Raw genomic sequence first — 21,007 nt, 5'->3', positions numbered from 1 at the left:
TGCTGACCCCTGCCTTAGCCCAGTAGTTGAGGTATAGATGACAGGCACAAGGCAGCAGGTAGAGGGGTGGTCTGGCATGCCCAACACCCAAATTGCCCAATTCACACATGCACACACATCCCTCAAGTTCTTCGCTCAGCAGCTGCTAGGCGAACATGGGGACTGACTCCCCTGGAAAACACGGCTGTGCCTGGGACACTCCATTTGCGCAGGCACCCACCTGACGCTGCAGCCTCAAGGGAGCGATAACACCTGTGTGCACCAACCTTTTGACTGGAAGGGGTGTGTAGCATTGTCCTCATTTTATCTTTTCGTGGAAATCTATTGTATCCTACCCCACCCCATCCCCAAACCCTGGAACAGGTGCAGGCTCAGAAAGCAGTCCTGAAACTTGGCTGGCTCCATCAATGAATCACAGAGGAAGAGGAACAAACAGATGTGGGGCACTCTGGGGACAAAGAACACAGCCAGCTGCCTTCGGGATCAGGTCATCCAACTCCCGAGATGGGATCTATCTTTAAAGGTAAAGGTAAAGGGACCCCTGACCATTAGGTCCAGTCGTGGCCAACTCTGGGGTTGTGGCGCTCATCTCACTTTATTGGCCGAGGGAGCCAGTGTACCGCTTCCAGGTCATGTGGCCAGCATGACTAAGCCACTTCTGGCGAACCAGAGCAGCACACGGAAACGCCATTTACCTTCCCGCCGGTGCGGTACCTATTTATCTACTTGTGCTTTTGAACTGCTAGGTCGGCAGGAACAGGGACTGAGCAACAGGAGCTCACCCCGTCGCGGGGATTCGAACCACCAACCTTCTAATCGGCAAGCCCTAGGCTCTGTGGTTTAACCCATGTCCCTTATAACTATCTTTTTTTAAAAAAATTAAGTGACAGGGGCCGGGGGTGGGGTGGGGAGGCACACAAGGAAGGACTACAGCTGAGATTCTGGCTTGATAGTGATTTGGTCAAAAAGCGACGGATCCTGAAAGCTGGCTGTTATGGAGCTTGCTTCTACAGGGGGCAGCGAGGGCCACCAACTTTAAAATAATAATAAATAATAATACACTTTTATTTATACCCCGCTCTTCCCGGTTCAAAAACTGGGCTCAGGGCGGCTAACAACAAATTTAAAACACTTAATTGTAAAAGCAGCATAAAATACAGTATAAAAACACGAATAACAATAAAATTCAAAGTTCAGAAATCAATTTAGGGGAAATCCATCTAATAAGCGTTAGATAATCCCCAGGGCTAGCTGGCTGAATTGCTCCTACTTGGGCCAGTGAGGAGCCAAGGGGAGAATTAGCTGTGGGGTCCCAAAGCGGGTAATCTTCATAAAAGGGGAGGGGGAGGGAAGGGAAGGGGAATAAAAGATCAGGCTGAATTCAAATTAAAGGCCAGGCGGAATAGCTCTGTCTTACAGGCCCAACGGAAGGAGGTTAAATCCTGAAGGGCCCTGGTCTCATGAGACAGAGCATTCCACCAGGTCGGAGCCATCACTGAAAAGGCCCTGGCCCTGGTGGAAGATATCTGACTTCCTTAGGGCCCGGGACCTCTAAACTATGGTTTAGAGCATTGGACAAATTCACAGAAGAGAGGCAGAGAGGTTTATCGATTTCTCCTCGCCAGGATATCTCTGCTCTGGTTCCACAATGGGAGGCAGCAATGCTTGTGAATCTCAGTTGCTGGAAACCACAGGAGGCGGAAAGTCTCTGCTGAGCTCATAATAATAATAATAAAATTTTATTTATATCCCGCCCTCCCCAGCCGAAGCTTGCTTGTGAGCTTCCCATTGGGAGCATCTAGTCAACTAGTGTGAGAACAGGATGCTGGCCAAATGGACCACTGGCCTGATTCAGCAGTCTGGTCTTATGGTCTTACGTTTTGGGGGAGGGAGCAGCTGCCCCACACCAGAAACCTGGGGCTGCTGCCTCTTTCTTAACCTGCCTCCTTTCTCCAGAGTTAATCCCAGGCTTTTGTCCTGGCAGAGCTGCCCCCTCTCGCTCCTTTCAAAGGGATGCAGAAATAATTGGTTGCCATTTAGCAAGTTCTGGCTGAATTTGTTTAATTGGGGCCCCAACGGAGGAACAAGGGAGGTGTGCAAGTCGAAGGGAGAGGGTGCAGGTGTTGGAGGAGGAAGACGGTTGCCCAAGCCTTGCCCACCCACCTCCCACCCGCCTCTCTGCATGGCAGGCATAAGTGCGGGGGACCAGCTCCTGGAAGAGGGGGCTTCCACAATGCCCGGGACACCCAAAAACTTCCAACCAGTGTTAAGAAACTGAGATATGAAAACCAGGAGCTAAAGGGCACCTTTAGAATTGATGCTTTTGAATTCTGGTGCTGGAGGAGACTCTTGAGAGTCCCATGGAATGCAAGAAGATCCAACCTCTCCATTCTGAAGGAAATCAGCCCTGAGTGCTCCCTGGAAGGACAGATCCTGAAGCTGAGGCTCCAAGACTTTGGCTACCTCCTGAGAAGAGAAGACTCCCTGGAAATGACCCTGATGTTGGGAAAGATGGAGGGCACAAGGAGAAGGGGACGACAGAGGACGAGATGGTGGGACAGTGTTCTCAAAGCTACGAAGATGAATCTGACCAAACTGCGGGAAGCAGTGGAAGACAGGAGTGCCTGGCGTGCTCTGGTCCAGGGGGTGACGAAGTGTCGAACACAACTAAACGACTAAACAACAACAAAGGGCACCTTAAACCGAGGTTATAGGCACAACAACGGAATGTCTAGGTGCACTTTTTTTATAGCAAGAATACAAAGCTGGAAATGAATGAACTGCAGCTAAAATATTATGTTCCTTTTTCACATGGTCTGGTCCTTTCCCTGCCCACCCCCCTAAAATTCTTAAGAGGCTCCAGTCTTCAGAGAGTAGTTGAAAGTGGGGGGGGGGGCAGAAAAAGCCATTACTCAAGACAAGAGGCTGGGGAGGAACCCACCCACCCCACCCCACCCTGATCATTTTTTGCCCATGCAGCAATTCTGCATTTGTTCGGTTGTGGAGCTTGCAGGGGCTAGGCTCAAGGTCTGTCTGTGGAAGAAAGGCCTCACCGAAGGAAGGGGCCAGCGCCTCACATTCCTCTCCAAATATCTACCTTTTGGTAGAGCTGGAGAGCACTGCCCGCTCCTGCGATGTAGCGGCGCATGGTGCGTTGGGCTCAACAGTACCGACAGCTGGAACCACAGTCCAGCAGGAAAATGGGTGCACGGATCACTTCTAAAATTAGTTCGGTATTTTAAATGCCTGTAACGTACCGTATTTTTGCTCTATAAGACTCACTTTTTCCCTCCTAAAAAGTAAGGGGAAATGTGTGTGCGTCTTAGGGAGCGAATGCAGGCTGCGCAGCTATCCCTGAAGCCAGAACAGCAAGAGGGATTGCTGCTTTCACTGCGTAGCGATGCCTCTTGCTGTTCTGGCTTCTGAGATTCAGAATATTTTTTTTCTTGTTTTCCTCCTCCAAAAACTAAGTGCGTCTTGTGGTCTGGTGCGTCTTACAGAGCGAAAAATACGGTATTTAGAAAATCCACTAGCATTCTCCATGTGGGTTATAAAATCATGTCAGTGGTTCCCTAAAATGAACCACTTTCTGCTACTGAATGGCGTTTTCTGCAAACCCTCAGTTTGCTGCCACTTTCAGAATAATTGAAAATGTTAAAATGGTGGGGATTTTTGGTGCACAAACAAAATCTGGTTGAGCTGTTGCTTGAAAAATCGATAATACATCTACATGTTTGTTTGTTTTTTCAAAAAATGAAAGTAACTTGATTTATTAGAAACTGGCATTCCAAGTAAAAAGTGGCCAGTTTCACGCATCCTAACAGTGCTTATGGGAAAGACAAAGGATGTGGCTCTGTGGTTAGAACTCTTCCCTTGCAGGCAACAAGATCCCAGGTCGAATCCCTGGCTTCTCAAGGTAGATCTAGGAGAGATTCCCATATGATCCCCCAGGTTAAAGTGCAGCTAATCTGCGCAGGAACAGGCAAGACTTCAGGCTTGTGGGATCTACTTTGATTTTTGCTAGGATCCACCAACCAGAGCCTGTTGCAAAAGACACACATTTAGAATTAAAGAATCCTGAGCCCAGGAATTTACTTTGAGCACCAGATCTGAATGGAGTTCAGTGCTCCCACCCAAAAATATATTCCTAATATGTCCCCCCACCCACCCACGAAAGCAGCCAGCAGAAGAAAACGATCTGTCAAGGGGGCAGAAATCAGCACAATCCCACCTTTGGCCTTAATGTCTGAATTAATTTGGTGGGTTTCACTTCATCCCCAAACATCACACACACAATATCCATCACCATCAGCAGTTGAACCCAAGCCAACTTCCCCTCCCTTGCCATGGATCATAGGCAGAGACCTTCTCTGGAAACAAGGCCAGGCACTTTAAATTTAAAAAAAAAAAAAACTCAGCAGCTACAGTCTCATTAAATTGTGCAAATCAGCAACAATTATGCACCTCTTAATTTGCATGCTTTGTTCTGGAACCAAATTAACTAGGCTTTGCAACAGAATTTAGGCTCTTTTGACAAGGAGGTGGGGAGGAGGGCAAGCGGGAGTCGGTAGAGGAAAACAGTCAGGCCAGAGACTGTGCACAAAGGAGTGAAATGGAGGTTGTGGAAGGGAAAAGGGGAGAGAAAATCAGGAACACAAGTCCTGCTCAGCTGGCCATGACTGCAAAGGAGGTCCTCCTTGGTCAGGGGTCAGCAAGGTTTACCGGCCATGGGCTGGATCAATCCCACGGAGACCGTCCGTAGGCCAGACTGTCGCAGTGTGATGCCAGAAATCGTGCCTGCACATGTCCGCAGTGTCGGAAATTGCTTCTGCGCATGCCCAGACGCCAAAAATCATGCCTACACAGAAGCATTTTTCAGCGTCTGGACATGAGCAGACGCAATTTCCGGTATCTGTGCATGTTGCAGACACAATTTCCTGCACCGCTCGGAGAGTCCCTGTGCCACGCTGCGCTGGGGGACTCACTGAGCAGGCGGCTTGGTTTGGGGGCGGCTCGTGGGCCAGTATAACAGTCTTCGTGGGCTGCATCCGGCCCATGGGCCGCACATTGCTGACCCCTGTCCTTGATGCTGAGAGCATTTATGAAGGCAGGCCACAAGTCTTTGCCCTCCTTTCAGAGGATATCCACTCTGCTCCTCCTAGAATACGTCTGTTTATTTGTTTATAAAAGCATTTCTCTACAGCCAGCTCGTTTATTGCTACTGCCATAAAACATAAAACGACTGGTTTAAACAGCTGTATAAGCCCAGTGGCATATAAAGATCTTTCAAGAAACCTTTGGAAGGCAAAGGTGAAGAGGACTCTGCCGAATCTCTGCCAGGAGAGCGACGCTGGTTGCATCTGGTGGGCCACTGTGAGAAGAGGATGCAGACATGAAATACCTGACTCAGGTATCTCAGAGCTGGGCATCTTTAAGGCATCCTGGTCCCAAGTTGGTTGGGGCTTTGTAGATTAACACAGGTGCCTTAAGAAGATAAGAGGATCTTGCTAGATCAGGCAATGGCTCATCTTGTCCATCATCTTGTTCTCACAGTGGCCAACCAGATGGGCCTTGGGCCTGATCCACACACGGTTCTTATGTTATCATTCTGTTTCCACAGGGGTCAATGAGATGCTGAAATGATGCTCATTGCAACAGAGGAGCAGAAGTTCATTTGTGGAAGGCTCTCCCCAGGGAAGTTTGCCTGGCACCATTCCTTATATATTTTTAGGTGCCAGGCAAAAATGTTCCTCTTTAGCCAGGCCTTTGGCTGATTAATATTCAACAGCCTTCTAATATGTGCCTGTGGGAAGGGGGGTATTATTGTTTTGCCAGTTTTGTTTTAGTTATTTCCTCGTGTTTTTATCTTGTATTTTATTCTATGAATCGCCCTGAGATCTTATGATGAAGGTCCAAAATGTACAACTTATTATCTAAATGGGAAAGGAAAGATGAACTGGTAAAATCAGCGATGATTCACTGGGCAATAGATATAGGTCATAATATAAGAGTTGTCTGCATGGGAGAAATTATGGGGAAGGAATTTGAAATTTACAGCATGTTACACACTAAGGTAAGAATTACATGGAAATGATTTATAGGTGGTATAAGTAAATTAGCAAAGATGTACAAATCTGAAGCGGATATCTGTCGGAAATGTAAATAAAAAGAAGGTACATTTCATCATATGTGGTGGACATGCAAAAAGGTTAAGACTTACTGGGAGATGATATATAATGAACTGGAAAAAAAATGTTTTAAAAATCATTTGTTAAATGCCCAGAATCCTTTCTTCTAGGTATAACAGATGAAAGTGTATTGAAAGATCAGAAATCCCTCTTTATGTATGCAACTACAGCAGCTCGGATGGCATATGCCCAGAGGTGGAAAGAGGGTATAATATCAACAAAAGAAGAATGGCAGTTGAAACTGATAGAATATGTAGAAATGGCAAGATTGACAACTAGAATAAGAAATCAAGATGGGAAGCTATTTAAAGAAGATTGAAAATGTTTTGTAGATTATTTGGAAAATTAAAGGTAAATGGACCCCTGACCGTTAGGTCCAGTCACAGACGACTCTGGGGTTGTGGCACTCATCTCGCTTTACTGGCCGAGGGAGCCGGCGTACAGCTTCCGGGTCATGTGGCCAGCATGACTAAGCCGCTTCTGGCGAACCAGAGCAGCGCACGGAAATGCCATTAACCTTCCCACCGGAGCGGTACCTATTTATCTACTTGCACTTTGACGCGCTTTCAAACTGCTAGGTTGGCAGGAGCTGGAACTGAGCAACGGGAGCTCACCCCGTCGCGGGGATTTGAACCACTGACCTTCTGATCAGCAAGCCCAGGCTCTGTGGTTTAGACCACAGTGCCACCTGCGTCCCTTTTGGAAAATTACTGTAAGCATATTAAAAAGTTAACCGTGAGAGAGTAAATGCAGCAGTAATAACTAGGGAGATATAGAAAACGAGACAATGAAAAGATAGGGATTAATTAGAATATGTAGTAGAAAAGAAAAAAATGGAGTGAACCATGGAAAGGGCAGGGGAAAGTTGAAAATAAATGTGTATTTGGATCATTATTCATTGTCCTTATTGTAAAATGAAAATGACAGATGACTATTAAAAAAGAGATCGTATGATGAAGGGTGAAGAAGAAGAAGAAGAATTGTATCCCACTCTTAGATCAAACGATGGCTTGAAACTTAGCCATCTCCATTGAAAAGCATTGTGCTTTGAGGTGTCTTCCGGGGACGTGGAACATTCCAACTGTGGCAATGCAGGACAGTTCATTCAAGATTTTGGGTCATCGCAGTGGCCAAACAACCTGTGGAACTCACTGCTGGAAGAAGCAGCAATGGTGTCAAACTCCAATATCAGCATCCTCAAAATATCTTTGCAAAAGGTTTGGAATAATTCATAAAAGATCTTGGGTGAATTCGGTGGATATCAGCTACCTATTTGTGTCCACCTTGGTGCAGCCCCCAGAGAAGCCAGGCTTCTCCCCCCATCAGTGGAAAGAGTTATACTGTTCATATTAAGTGACCTGGGGATAACTAGGGGTGGAATTATGTATGGAAGGAAATTGAGCGCTATTACAAAATTCCTGAAACAAAAATTCCTGAGCTTAGGATCTTTTGCATCAGTCTCTGGGTGACAGATCTTGGGATTCTACTAGATCCAGAAACCTGATTCTTCTTATGCATTTAATTCACATGTCGATCTTTTTTATATATAGATTATTCAGGTCCCCAGTCAACAGCAAAGGATGAGCATATATTACAATGTGCTTTCCTGCAAGATGCATTTGATGGTGGTGGGAAATAAACTTAGGAGCAGTGTTAATTTGTTTTTACAAGGAAATGGTGGACAACAAGCGTTCTTGTTGCAGATCCTTAACCATTACAAAAATAATTTGGATGTGAGCTCTCCTGCGGTTGGCCACTTTTAATTGCATTCCAGGTTTGTTTGTTTCACTGTATAATTTTGTCTAATTTGTTTTATTGCTGTGGTTCTTGGCTCCCTTCAGGATTTGTGGGGACAGCATTCAAATGTCAAACAATGTGTGCTATCAGGAGTGTTCAAAGCGTAGCACATGCATTATCCGTAATCAATTATCTTCACAACAGCCCTGCAGTATTTTTTGCATCTTCAGATTGCAGTGGGAGTGGCTGGGACATGATATAATGCACAACCCATCCTAATCCAAGCGGAGACCCTTAGCCATGATAATTTGGCAGCACTGACACCCAGCTTGGCTGAGACTCCCACCATAGTGATGAAAGAACTCCCCACATGCTCAGAAGCACTGCTGTTTGAATCACCACCAGAGACTTGGAGCTTGAACCAGGGTCTGGGCCCAAGCTCTACATTACGTGACCATTCCCACAGTGCACAAATGCAAAGTGAAAATTACCCCTTGCGTCTAAACTCCCTGCTTCAATGTTGCCTAGCCCTCTAGCCCCCAAGACTAAGCAATGTTGCCTCTCCTAGACCTCTCCCCCTATCTCTGTCGCTCTCTTTTTCTGACACGCAACTTCCCAGAGCATCACCTCTCGCCATTCTAACAGAGGATGTGGCTCCATTCCTATCCACCTTCCCTCCTTCACCCTCTTTCTTTAATTACATCATTACCGGAAGGCCTCGAGCGCCAGGAAACTTCTGTTTTATAACTGAGCGTTTAGAGAACTCCCATCGTCTCCTCTTCCTTCCCCTGACTCAGGAATGGCTCACTGCCTCTAACCACCAGCTAATATCTGCTCAAGACACACATTCTGCTCCCAAAGAATGGGAGATGCTATCTAAGTCAAGCAGCTTAGACTCAGGTTGGCATAACCAGTCCTTTTATCAAAGGCACGCGTGGCGCTGTGGTCTAAACCACAGAGCCTAGGGCTTGACAATCAGAAGGTTGGCAGTTCGAATCCCTGCCATGGGGTGAGCTCCCGTTGCTCGGTCCCTGCTCCTGCCAACCTAGCAGTTCGAAAGCACCTCAAAGTGTAAGTACAGTGGAACCTCGGGTTAAGAACTTAATTCGTTCTGGAGATCCATTCTTAACCTGAAACTGTTCTTAACCTGAGGTACCACTTTAGCTAATGGGGCCTCCCACCGCCGCCACGCCGCCGGAGCACAATTTCTGTTCCCATCCTGAAGCAAAGTTCTTGACCAGAGGTACTATTTCTGGGTTAAAGTAAACGTAAAGGGACCCCTGACCTTTAGGTCCAGTTGTGGCCGGCTCTGGGGTTGCGGCGCTCATCTTGCTTTATTGGCCAAGGGAGCCGGCGTACAGCTTCTGGGTCATGTGGCCAGCATGACTAAGCTGCTTCTGGCGAACCAGAGCAGTGCATGGAAACGCCGTTTACCTTCCCGCCGGAGCGGTACCTATTTATCTACTTGCACTTTAACGTGCTTTCGAACTGCTAGGTGGGCAGGAGCAGGGACTGAGCAACGGGAGCTCACCCCGTCATGGGGATTTGAACCGCCGACCTTCTGATTGGAAAGTCCTAGGCTCTGTGGTTTAACCCACAGCGCCACCCGCAAGGAGTCTATAACCCGAAGCATCTGTAACCTGAGGTACCACTGTAGATAAATAGGTACCACTCCGGCGGGAAGGTAAATGGCGTTTCCGTGTGCTGCTCTGGTTTGCCAGAAGTGACTTAGTCATGCTGGCCACATGACCCGGAAACTGTACGCTGGCTCCCTCAGCCAGTAAAGCGAGATGAGCGTCGCAACCCCAGTTGTCCGCGACTGAACCTAATGGTCAGGGGTCCCTTTATCTTTAAGAGCAGCCTGCTGGATCAGGCCAATGGCCCATCCAGTCCAGCAACCTTTTCTCACAGTGGCTAACCATGCCTGGGGGAGCCCACAGGCAGGATTCGAACCCAGGAGCGGCCCTCTCCCCTGCAGTGGCTTCCAGCAACTGGTATTCAGAAACATTGCTACTTCTGGCTGTTGATGCACAGAAAACATACACAGAACAACCACCCAGAGCCAGCTTTTCAGGTAAAATGAGTGTTGAAAGCTTGCAGGCCCATTTGAAGGGCTATCTAGGCTCAAGACCAATCCCTCAGGACCTTTGTAAGGAGAGGGCAATTGTCTTGGGCCTCCCGCATGGACAAGGCCACATCGGCCTGGACAAACAGTGCAACCTGGCTGAGAAGATAAGGAAGGGGGAGGTCTCAAATGCACACATGGCACCCAGACTTCTCTGAGTGTTAGAAAGGTCCTGGTGGGCTTAAAACCCAATTCAGACATACATTTCCAGGGGGGGTTGCAACCCTGGAGTCACAACATGGTGCATACATTGCACATCTCTTTGTCCAAAGCGACACCCCCAGCGCCAACACACTCCTTTTCCATATTTTGCAGTTGTGGAGTTTAAAACACCACAACCCAGCGAGGAATCGCTGCGGCACAAGCAGGCTGCTTCACAACACCGAAAGCGGCATGTGTGAATGCACCGCTGGCGGGCAAGGCTTTCACGCGTTCTCACATCACGTCAGGCGCCACCATTTCCCAGACGCGGCTGTCAACCCCCCAGCATAGAGAAGAGAAACACCCAGGGGCATTCGCGGCAGCCTTAAGAACCTGGCCTGCAAACGTAAGTGGCAAGCTCTCTTAAGCAAGATGGTAGCCGCTTGGACCAGCCGCTGCAGCCTTGCCATGTTTGAGTCAGGCTCCCCGCCCCCCCCCCCCCCCCGTTATTCCACAACCAATTGTCCTCTGTTCAGAGAACAGCAGCAACGGAAAAGTCTCAGATGGATGGAGAGTTGTGTAAATAATGCCCAAAAGATAGGCAAAATATGTGGGTTGGAATATCCAGCTAAGTCAGTGGTTCCCAAGGCAGGCAGTCGTAAAATGGGGGCTGTGGGATTATCTGGGGGGGGTGCTAAAAGGCAAGAGGCGGGCACTGAAGGGGGGGTAAGCGCTGGAGGTGTCAATCACTATCAGATTTTTAAAAGCTGGTATCTCTGGATCAAGGTGATCAGTTTTGTTGAATTAAATTAAACTGTCTAGTTCTAATTGGAGTTGGAATAAATGTGCAATTAACGGTTTTGAATTTTATGGGGTTGCTATATTTCTTAGAGGGTGGTGCAAATCACTATTTTGAATAATGCTTTTGGGGGGCAGAGGTCCCAGAGAATAAGCTTCTGCAACCAAGGGGGAGGTGGCGTGAGAAAACTTGGGAGCCACTTAGCTAGATTAAGAGTAGACCCAGCGGGTGGCATCTAGTCAAATAGTTCCACTAGCACAAACAAACCATCTTAAAAATTTCTCCAAAGAGTTGCAGGGAAACCCATATTTAGGGTCATGGGGCTAAAGAAGATGACTAAAAGGTTCCCTAGTGGAATTGTTTAGCTGGATGCCATCCATTGAAATCAATGGGCTTGAGTCGCTCACAACCATTAACGTCAATAGGTCTACTCTGAGTAAGACTAGCATTGTACAGCAGTTTTACCAATATGTGGGTGTAGGACATAGCCACCCCACTTCTGTGAATAAAAATGAGGTTAAAGGTTTCAAGCGTTAACAAATCCACATTTCGGTATTGTTGAGAATATCAGCCAAAGAGTGATTATTCTAACTCTCATCAATGTGTCCATTGCAGTAAAGTTAGTAAACAACCAATGCAAGTATGATCTTCTGAGTTTTGCGCGCGCGCACACACACACACACACACACACACACACACACCTTCATTCTGAAATCTTCAGACACTTTCTGCACAGAAAATTTCCATAGTAAGATTCATCAGTAAATGGATGATTTAAAGAACTCTCAATGAATCAGCCATTCTCAAAGGCATGTGCATTCCACCTAGGTGTCTTCAAGGGGAGATGGGCCACATCGCAGCCATCTCAGATTGCAAACATGGGTTGTGCACGTGGGTTAGTGGGCTTCTAACCGTGGGCTTCTAACTGTTCTGTGAACTTTCCCCTTGCAGAGGATTGCCAGTGGCATGGCTTAAAAGCCGCCTTCGCCAAGCTAGCGCCCTCCAGCTGAACCACAAATCCCATCGGCCCCATAGACAACATGGTCACTTCATAGGGTTATATCTTGCTAACTCATTTTGAGACCCATTTTTTCTGCGTGATGGAACCTGACAAATATAAATAAATATAAAATGTACATAAATAGATAAACAACATCTGGAGGGTGCCAAGTTGGGGGAGGCTGGCATAAAATGTAAAAGCTGGGCCCTCTAAAATGTGCGAGCCCATCATTTCACATGTTACATGAACATACACAAAAACCCTTTTACCTAGAACAAAGAGGCTTATTATGTCTCCTTAAAGATGTGCATCCGCCTTTGCCAACCTGGTGCTACCAGATGTTATGGACTACAAACATCTGGAGGGCACCAGGTTGGGGAAGGCTGATGTACTGATTTGTTGCATGTGACAGAAGGGCCCTTTTATCGGCTTCTGCCACAATGAGTCAGTTCCTCATCAAACTTCCACTGGGTATCAAACATGTTTAACTTCTGGAAAGGGTAAAAAGTCAGATAAATGGTTTCTGGAGAGCTCACTTGGTCCTCAACTGGGGCAGAACACCAACCCAGCCCTACTTGGGTTTGGGGTGCTTCTCAATGGAGAGGAGAAGAAAAAATATGGGGCGGGGGGGGGCTGCTTTTTGCAAAGCTCTTTGATGTTGTTTTGAACCAGCCACTTCCCACCTGGAAGCCCCGCAGGGGAATCCGCTTCGGGGGACAAAGGAAAGGGGCGGGAGGCTGAGCAGCCCAGCCCAGAGGGCAAAAACGCCAGGCCGGGGGGGGGGTCCCACGGTTCCCCCATTGAGTGGAGAAGGGGGTCAGTGCAGGCAACGCGTGGCCCACCCCAAAAGGACAGAAAGAGGGTCCTGCAGTGCGATCCTACAAAAAACGCACAAGTTCCATGGGACTAAGTTGGAAAGGGGCGCAGCCTCGACGTCACGGCCGGGCTTTGGGCTACTCAAACCTCCGTCCCCCTTCAGCAAAAGGAGAAAAGCGGGGACCCACATCACTGGGCTGTTGTGGGAATGGGCTGTACCCCTGCGAGGGGATGGCATTCCCCCCACCCGACGAGGCTACCGCCCTGCGCGCTTTTACTCTGGAGGGAGCTCCGGCGTGGAACGGGGCGCACCGCCGGGCTGCGCATCCCACCTTCACCGGCGCGCGCGCTTCTTCCTCGTCCCGGGGGCTCCGCCGCCGTCGAGGCAGCCGAGCGTTGGCTGGGAAACTCCACGGGGAGCGAGGAAGGGGGCGAGGAAGCGGGGAGGGGGCGACCCACCGCGCTCCGGCGCCTCGCCAAAACCACACACGCCCTCCTCACCAACCCCCGGGCGAGCTCCCAAACTGAATCGCGGTGGTCGGTGCGCCTCCCAGTGCCCGGCTTCCTCTTCCCTCCCCACGAGGACAAAGCCCCCGGGAGCTCTTCTCCCAGGGCCCCGATCCCGGGGTGCGCGACCCCCGGGGACCCCCCCCGCTCGGGCTCCCCTCCAGCCCGCCCGCCTGCCCGGCGCCCGCGCCCGAGGGCGCTCACCTCGGCGCCCGCCTCCTCTTCCTTTCCGTCGGGGTCTCCGCGGTTCCTGCTGCCGCCGAGGCTGCTGTGCCCGCCCGCTGCCAGGCGTGCCTTTCCCCCTTTTTTTCCCGGGTCTCGAATCGGAAACTGACAAGCCCCAGACGACGTTTACATGGGCGGGTTAACCCTCCCCGCGCTGCGCTCCGCTGCGCTCCTGGGCTCGCTGGCTCCCTTGCTGTCCCGTCGGGCGCCCCTCCTCCCTTCTTGGTAGTAGGGGGGGGGTTATCGGGGGAGGGGATCGGCGCCGAGCACGCCCCCTCCCCCCTCCCAACCCCCAACCCAAAATCTCCCTAATCCTCTCCGGGCCAGTTGAAAGCGCAGGAGGCGGGTCTCCAGGTGAATGATTTTGCCAGGCCTGGGGGGGAGGGGAGAGAGGAGGAGGCACCGGGCGCCTTCCCCACCCCCAGGCCAGATTCTCCTCCCAGAGCCCCCCCCATCCCCCAACGCATGCTTCTCTCCGGATCCCTCGGTCTCCGGCAAGGCCCGAGTGGCCAAAAGCAAAAGTTTCCAGGGGGTGGGATGGGGGGGGGAGGGAGGCGGAGAAAATAGGTGAGGCTGGCGACGCGAAAGAAGGAGGGGAGCGAGGTGGCCTGGCCTGAGCGGGGGGTGGGGGTGGGAAGGAGGTGGGGGCCTCGTCGAGGAAGCAACCCAGAGTCCGCACACAGCAGAACCAGGAAATGGACGGGGGTGCTGCTTCCTGGGGTGAATATTTTCCTGGGCAGGCTGGCTCTCTAGTAACCCCATTGCCTTGCAAAGTAGAAGGCACGTCTCCCGGCTGCTTCATTAGCAGCGCGTTTCAGTGATCCCAGAACATCTTCCCAAATGCAGGAGCATTTTGATTTTCAATGCACAGCGACATTACCCCTGTTTTTATTGGTTTCTAGGAAGTATGTTCCACTCTGCGTGCATCCAGCCCCAAGGTCCCTGCCCCTAGGAGCTGACAATCTGACATTCGACAGGGGAGCTACACAGGGATCCCAAAAACGAGGCCAGACCAAACGGTGCCAGAGGGAATATGAACACCCAGCACATAGTTAACCTGTGGAACACCCTCCCACAGGAGGCAGTTATGGCCACCAACCTCGGTGGCTTTAATTCAGGATTGGAGCAAATTCATGGAGGAAAAGACGCCTATTGATGGCTACTAGTTAGTATGGTTCTGCTCTGCCTTCACAGCAGCACTTCTGAATCCCATTTTCTGGAAACTCCAGGAGTGTGTGGGGCTCTCGGACTCGGGTCCTGCTTGCTGGTTTCCCCGCATGCAACGGTGAGAGCAGGATGCTGGACTAAATGGGGTCCCCTTTGACCTAATCCTATGTTCTTGACAGAGAGGAGGCAAGTTCCAGGCTTTTGAAAGGCCCCTGTTGAACCCATGGCCTGGAGGAAGGAGGGCAGGAGTAATGGAGAGGACGGGCTCCATTGCAAGCAACCCAAGAGGCAAAATCCAGGGCACCTCAGCATCTCCTACTGCAACATAGCAAGCGGCTACCTCTCATGGCACAGGATGCATTTTGCAACTACCTTTCCCCAACCCGGAAGCGAATATTCTCCAAAACATCTGGACTGCACGGCGTTGTGGAAGGTGGCAGATGTTCTGTGTTCCTTCTCAAATCCTGCTTGGCAGAAAGTATGCCTTGAGAGCGTGAGAAGAGCCTGGGTGCTGGATCAGACCAAAGGCCCCTTGAGTCCAGCATCCTATTGTCCCCAGATGCCCACGAGAAGCCCAGGACCAAATTGCCAGAGCACTGCCCTGGCCCACTTGCGATCCCAGAAACTAGTACAGTGGTACCTCTGGTTGCGAACGGGATCCGTTCCGGAGGCCCATTCGCAACATGAAAAGAACGCAACCCGCGTCTGCGCACACGCGAGTTGCGATTCGCCGCTTCTGCGCATGCGTGTGACGTCGTTTTTTCACATCTGCGCATGCGCAAGTGGTGAAACCCGGAAGTAACCCTTTCTGGTACTTCCAGGTCGCCACGGGACGTATCCTGAAAGAACGTAACAAGCGGACGTAACATGAGGTATGACTGTATACAGAGGCATGTTGCCTCTGGTCTTGGAGGTAGCACATAGCCATTGTAACTAGGAGCCACTGCAAGATTTATTCTCATCCATTAACGCAGTGGTTTTCAACCAGTGTGCCATGAAGGATGGTCAAGGGTGCTGCGGACAACACTGGCCTCTGTCCCTCTTTCTTCCCTTCCTTCCCTCCTCGGATGCCCTCTCATGTCTCTGCCTCCCAAAAGCTTGCACAGCTGTTTGTCGCAGCAGCCCTGGCTACAAGCTCTGCAGGCGAATCTGCCTCTGGGGCTGGCCAAGGCATGCTTCCTAGGCCCCTATGGGGCAGTGTGAGGACGCACCTCTCTCTGGGGCAGGGGGAGCAGCTCAGAGACCAGGGGCGGCGGCAGCAGCTGCCCAGAGGCCTCCCAAGGAGAGGGGAGAGGAGGCTGAGGGAACACTCCACAAGGGAGGGTTTTGAAAAGGGGCGAGGGGCTGCCAGCTCTGCAGGCAAAGGATGACATAACTGGGCTCCTGAGCCCCACACGGGTGCCGCAGAAGGACCCCAAAAGGTTGAAAACCTCTGCATTAAAAAACAAGAGTGGAGGATGAAGTTGGTGGACTATGCAGAATTAGATAAATTAACAGGAAGGATTCGAAACCTGCGGGATCAGATTCCTAGAAGACTGGAGTAAATATATGAACTATCTGAAAAGTAATTGTGATGAACAGATTACGCTAGTAGGTTTTGCAAGGTGGATTATTCGAAATACTGCAAGAAAGAATTTTTAGTTAAGGATAATTAAATGTAATATAGAAATTAAGAAATGCAGAGTAAGTGATAAAGAATGGAAAACCATCAGAGGTGTTGACGGAAGTCTAAAATATTGTATAAGATGAGAAGATATGTTGTATGACTGTTGGAACTGATATGTTAAAAAATCAATAAATGTATAAAAGAAAACCTCTGCATTAATGTGTGTAATCCTCTTTCAGAGTCGCCCAAGATGGCTGCCAGTGGTTCTCGCAGGCTGTGGGATGCTGCCCTATTGTGGCAGGAGAGGGTGGCAAATGTGGCAGGGGCAATCAAGGACAAGCAAAGAAGCATTTCCATGCAGTATGGAGGTCCAGCCAGAAACAGGATCCACGTTCATAACTATATTGTTGTTTAGTCGTTTAGTCGTGTCCGACTCTTTGTGACCCCCTGGACCAGAGCATGCCAGGCCCTCCTGTCTTCCACTGCCTCCCACAATTTGGTCAAACTCATGTTGGTAGCTTCGAGAACACTGTCCCACCATCTCGTCCTCTGTCGTCCCCTTCTCCTTGTGCCCTCCATCTTTCCCAACAGCAGGGCTTTTCTCTTCTCATGAGGTGGCCAAAGTCTTGGAGCCTCAGCTTCAGGATCTGTCCTTCCAGTGAGCACTCAGGGCTGATTTTCTTCAGAATGGATAGGTTGGATCTTCTTGCAGTCCATGGGACTCTCAAGAGTCTCCTCCAGCACCAGAATTCAAAAGCATCAATTCTTTGGCGATCAGCCTTCTTTATGGTCCAGCTCTCACTTCCATACATCACTACTGGGAAAACCATAGCTTTAACTAGACGGCCCTTAGTTGGCAAGGTGATGTCTCTGCTTTTTAAGATGCTGTCTAGGTTTGTCATTGCTTTTCTCCCAAGAAGCAGGCGTCTTTTAATTTCGTGGCTGCTGTCACCATCTGCAGTGGTCATGGAGCCCAAGATAGTAAAATCTCTCACTCATAACTATGTTTTGGGAATTATTTGTGTTCTTACGTAGCTGCATTGTTTCATACTTTCTGGGTGGCCCATGATCATGTAATAAAGTAGCTACCTTCTATGTTACCAGTCAGGCAGTGCTAGAACTTCCTTTTTTGTTTTCCAGTGCATTTCTTATCAATAAAAAATCTGGTGAAAGTTGTAGCCCAGGAAAAAAAGGATTTGAGAACCTCTGGCTCAGACAGTATGTCGTTGGCAGGTTTTTCTTCCATGGAGCCTTGCCTCCATTCTTTTCAAAAGCATCAAGGTCGCCACAATCAATGGCGATTTCTAGGCCATGCATAGGATAGATGGAATAGCTCAGTGGGTAGAGTATGAAACTCTCAATTTTGAGGTCGTGGGTTGGGTAAGAGATTCCTGCACTGCAGAGGTTTGGACTTTTGATGACTCTTGTGGTCCAGATAATGTTATTTTGTTTGCCATCCCAGGAATAGGAAGTCTTCTGCCGCATGGCTTTGGTTCCTGCGCTGCAACATGCAAACTTCTAAATAATAATAATAAACCTTTATTGTCACGACATCCTTTGCCTCACCTTTGCGCTCACAATGGGATACAGTTCCTAGAGAAATGAGCTGCCTGGAAGGTTACCGCTTTTGTTTTTGTTTTCCCCTTTGCTGAAACAAAAAGCACTGTGATTTCTATAAGGCCAATTCTTGCAAAAGACTTTTGGGGAGCCCTCCATCCCCTCTTCATGGCAAAATGGGCAGAGCCATCTTCATGACAAAAAGCCTTTTCAGGCAGTCATTTGCAAGATCAACCAGCAACAAAGGGAGATTTGAATATGCAGAGATTACTGGACCTTCTGCATTTCAATGTGCAACTTCCAGGCCATTGGTCAAATCCCAGCCCCCTCCTTCCAGCCCATGTAGATGGGTGCATGGGCTTTTTAGAGAATCAGAGTTGGCAGGGGTCCCTGAGGGTCATCTAGCCCAACCCCTGCAATGCAGGAGGTCAAGTCTAAAGTATCCATGACATATAGTCACCCAAACTGCTTAAAAACCTCCAAGGAAGAAGAGTCCGCGGCCACCCGAGGGCATCTCTGTTCCACTGTCGAACAACAATCAGAAAGTTTTTCCTAATGTTCAGTTGGGCTCTCCTTTCTTGCCGTTTGGATCCTTGGTTCGGCTCCTCCCTTCTGGACCCGAACCAAGCCTGTTCCGTCTTCCACGTGGCAGCCCTTCAGATATTTGCAGGAGAAAGAAAAAAGAAAGAATATATATATATAACTAAGATAACAGTAGTGATGTATGGAAGTGAGAGCTGGACCATAAAGAAGGCTGATCGCCGAAGAATTGATGCTTTTGAATTCTGGTGCTGGAGGAGACTCTTGCATGGACTGCAAGAAGATCAAACCTATCCATTCTGAAGGAAATCAGCCCTGAGTGCTCCCTGGAAGGACAGATCCTGAAGCTGAGGCTCCAGTACTTTGGCCACCTCATGAAAAGAGAAGACTCCCTGGAAAAGACCCTGATGATGGGAAAGATGGAGGGCACAAGGAGAAGGGGACGACAGAGGACGAGATGGTGGGACAGTGTTCTCGAAGCTACCAGCATGAGTTTGACCAAACTGCGGGAGGCAGTAGAAGACAGGAGTGCCTGGCGTGCTCTGGTCCAGGGGGTCACGAAGAGGCGGACATGACTAAACGACTAAACAACAACAAAAAGATAACAGTAAATCATTCATTCTTTTTTCTTTCTTCTCCTTTTTTTTCCTTTTCTTGTTCCTTTCTTTATGAACAGTTACCTATATTTGGATATGTATTAGAAGTGCATCTCTATTTTTTACTATTTTAAAAAATTTTATTCTTTCTATTTATGTGATTTGTATGACGATTGTAAGTTTTGTTCTAATCGTTTGTATTTGCAGCATAACTCAATAAAAATAATAACAACAAGGTATTTGCAGGTGGCTCTCGTGTCCCCTCTCAGACTTCCAGGCTTTGAGACTGCTCCTTCCAGACTCCCACCTGTTCTGCAACTTCTCTTGCCTCAGATCCTGTGCTCTAAATGCCAGAGCACCAAGCAACACCTTCAGTTAATTTCTTTGCAGGCCAGACTCCCTTTCACAAACCGCCTTGCAACACTCGGGACTTAGCCAGGCTGCCATTCATTCCCCTTGACTTATATTCTTCCCCTTCTTTATGGACTCCCGTTGTCAATGGAACGCTAACTCCCCACAAAAGACTTAGCGGCACAGTTGTCTTGGCATTGTTTGTGTTATTGTGGTTGCTTCTGGTGCTGGAGGTACACCATGGTCATTTGTGGCTGGTAGCAACTGATAGCTTTATCCTGCATGAATCCTCTTTCAAAACCATCCCAGCTGATCACAATCACAACATCCTATGGGAGCAAAATCCATAGTTTTAACTTTGCACTACTTGAAGGTGTTCTTCCTTTAGTCTCTCCTGAATCATCCAAAGTTTGGCTTCAGTGTATGGCTGTTTTTTGTTTTGTTTTAATGCGCACTTTTAATTCTTCAGCATATTTCCCTGCATGATTTCCCGTTTTTACAGCTACTTTTCAGTGGGTTTTCAGTGTGATTTCACTACATTGTTTTTACATAAAGTGCTCCCAAGGATTTATGGCAATAAAATGGTTTGCATCGCTTCAAGGAGCAACATGGCTTTGGAGCTAGATTCAGATAGGGAACATGTGGCCTTCGACTACAAATCCCATCATTCACGGCCATTGGCTTTGTTGGCTGCCGGGACTGCTGGGAACTGAAGTCCAAAAGCCACTAGTGGACTGAAGCTTCCCCATCTCTAAACTACAGAAAGAGAAAACTAGGATCAGATAAGAAGACACATTTGCAGGGATCACTTTATGACAAGCTTAATGCCTGAGAAATGACCAAGCAGTATGATTATTGCTTATTTAATAATTTCTGTTCTGCCCCTTAGCCAAAAAGCAGTTTACAAAACAACAGCAGTTGGACAGTAAAGGTAAAGGTAAAGGGACCCCTGACCATTAGGTCCAGTCGTGGCTGACTCTGGGGTTGCGGCGCTCATCTCGCTTTATTGGCCGAGGGAGCCGGCGTACAGGTCATGTCGCCAGCAGGACTCAGCCGCTTCTGGCGAACCAGAGCAGCGCACGGAAACGCCGTTTACCTTCCCGCTGGAGCGGTACCTATTTATCTACTTGCACTTTGTGCTTTCGAACTGCTAGGTGGGCAGGAGCAGGACAGTGCTTACCCTCAAACTAACAATCTAAAAGGCATGACACAAGTGGAAATGTGGAAGTGGAGGGAAGAGGAAAGAAGGAAGTTCAGGTATGTGCATATGAAGCTGCTGGGGGAGGTGAACAGCAGGATTGTTAACAGGGACTGGGAGTATGGTCATATGGTGTCAAATTTTTGCATGGCCGTCTCCACGGGCTACCAGTGCATAAAAATGCTGCTATTGACCCTTTTAAAGCCCTGAATGACTCTTAAGAGTCCAGGTTGCCTTAAAGTGTGATTTTCTGGGGCACCTCTCCGGTTCTCCCCTGTGGTATAGGCAACAGCTACCGGAGGGGGGCTTTTCAGCGGTGCTGGAACCCTCTGGCAACAGAGGTCTGGCATTGTGGTCCCTTCCCTGCTAATTAAGGCCTTCTAAAAAAATATCCCCAGGCTTTTCAATCTTAAAACTTTGTAATGGTTTTTAATCTTCCAGGGACCCTTGAGGA

The 21,007-nt window shown here is 48.9% G+C and overlaps 1 protein-coding gene and 1 long non-coding RNA gene across 4 annotated transcripts in view; one reads left to right on the top strand and one right to left on the bottom strand.

Moving 5' to 3' along the window:
• DNMT3B (DNA methyltransferase 3 beta) overlaps positions 1-13,913 on the bottom strand; it is a 60,158-nt gene extending 46,245 nt beyond the window's left edge. The window contains exon 1 of one of the 2 annotated variants that reach the window (XM_083618561.1): positions 13,518-13,913. The gene's annotated coding sequence lies outside the window, so the exon portion shown is untranslated. The remainder of the gene's footprint in view (positions 1-13,517) is intronic. The other variant, XM_083618562.1, reaches the window with a different exon arrangement.
• On the top strand, positions 13,776-16,879 carry LOC310764877. 2 transcript variants are annotated; one of them, XR_014549310.1, is made up of 3 exons: positions 13,776-13,892; positions 15,527-15,577; positions 16,553-16,854. It is a non-coding gene; the product is annotated as an uncharacterized lncRNA (long non-coding RNA). The 2 variants fall into 2 exon arrangements; XR_014549309.1 differs by lacking the exon at positions 13,776-13,892 and adding an exon at positions 13,922-14,105 and having other exon boundaries at positions 16,553-16,879.
• Positions 16,880-21,007: the final 4,128 nt, after the last annotated feature.

Source organism: Podarcis filfolensis (assembly GCF_964270895.1).
Source record: "Podarcis filfolensis genome assembly, chromosome: 6".
Taxonomy (NCBI): domain Eukaryota; kingdom Metazoa; phylum Chordata; class Lepidosauria; order Squamata; family Lacertidae; genus Podarcis; species Podarcis filfolensis.
This window is presented reverse-complemented; position numbering and strand designations above follow the sequence as displayed.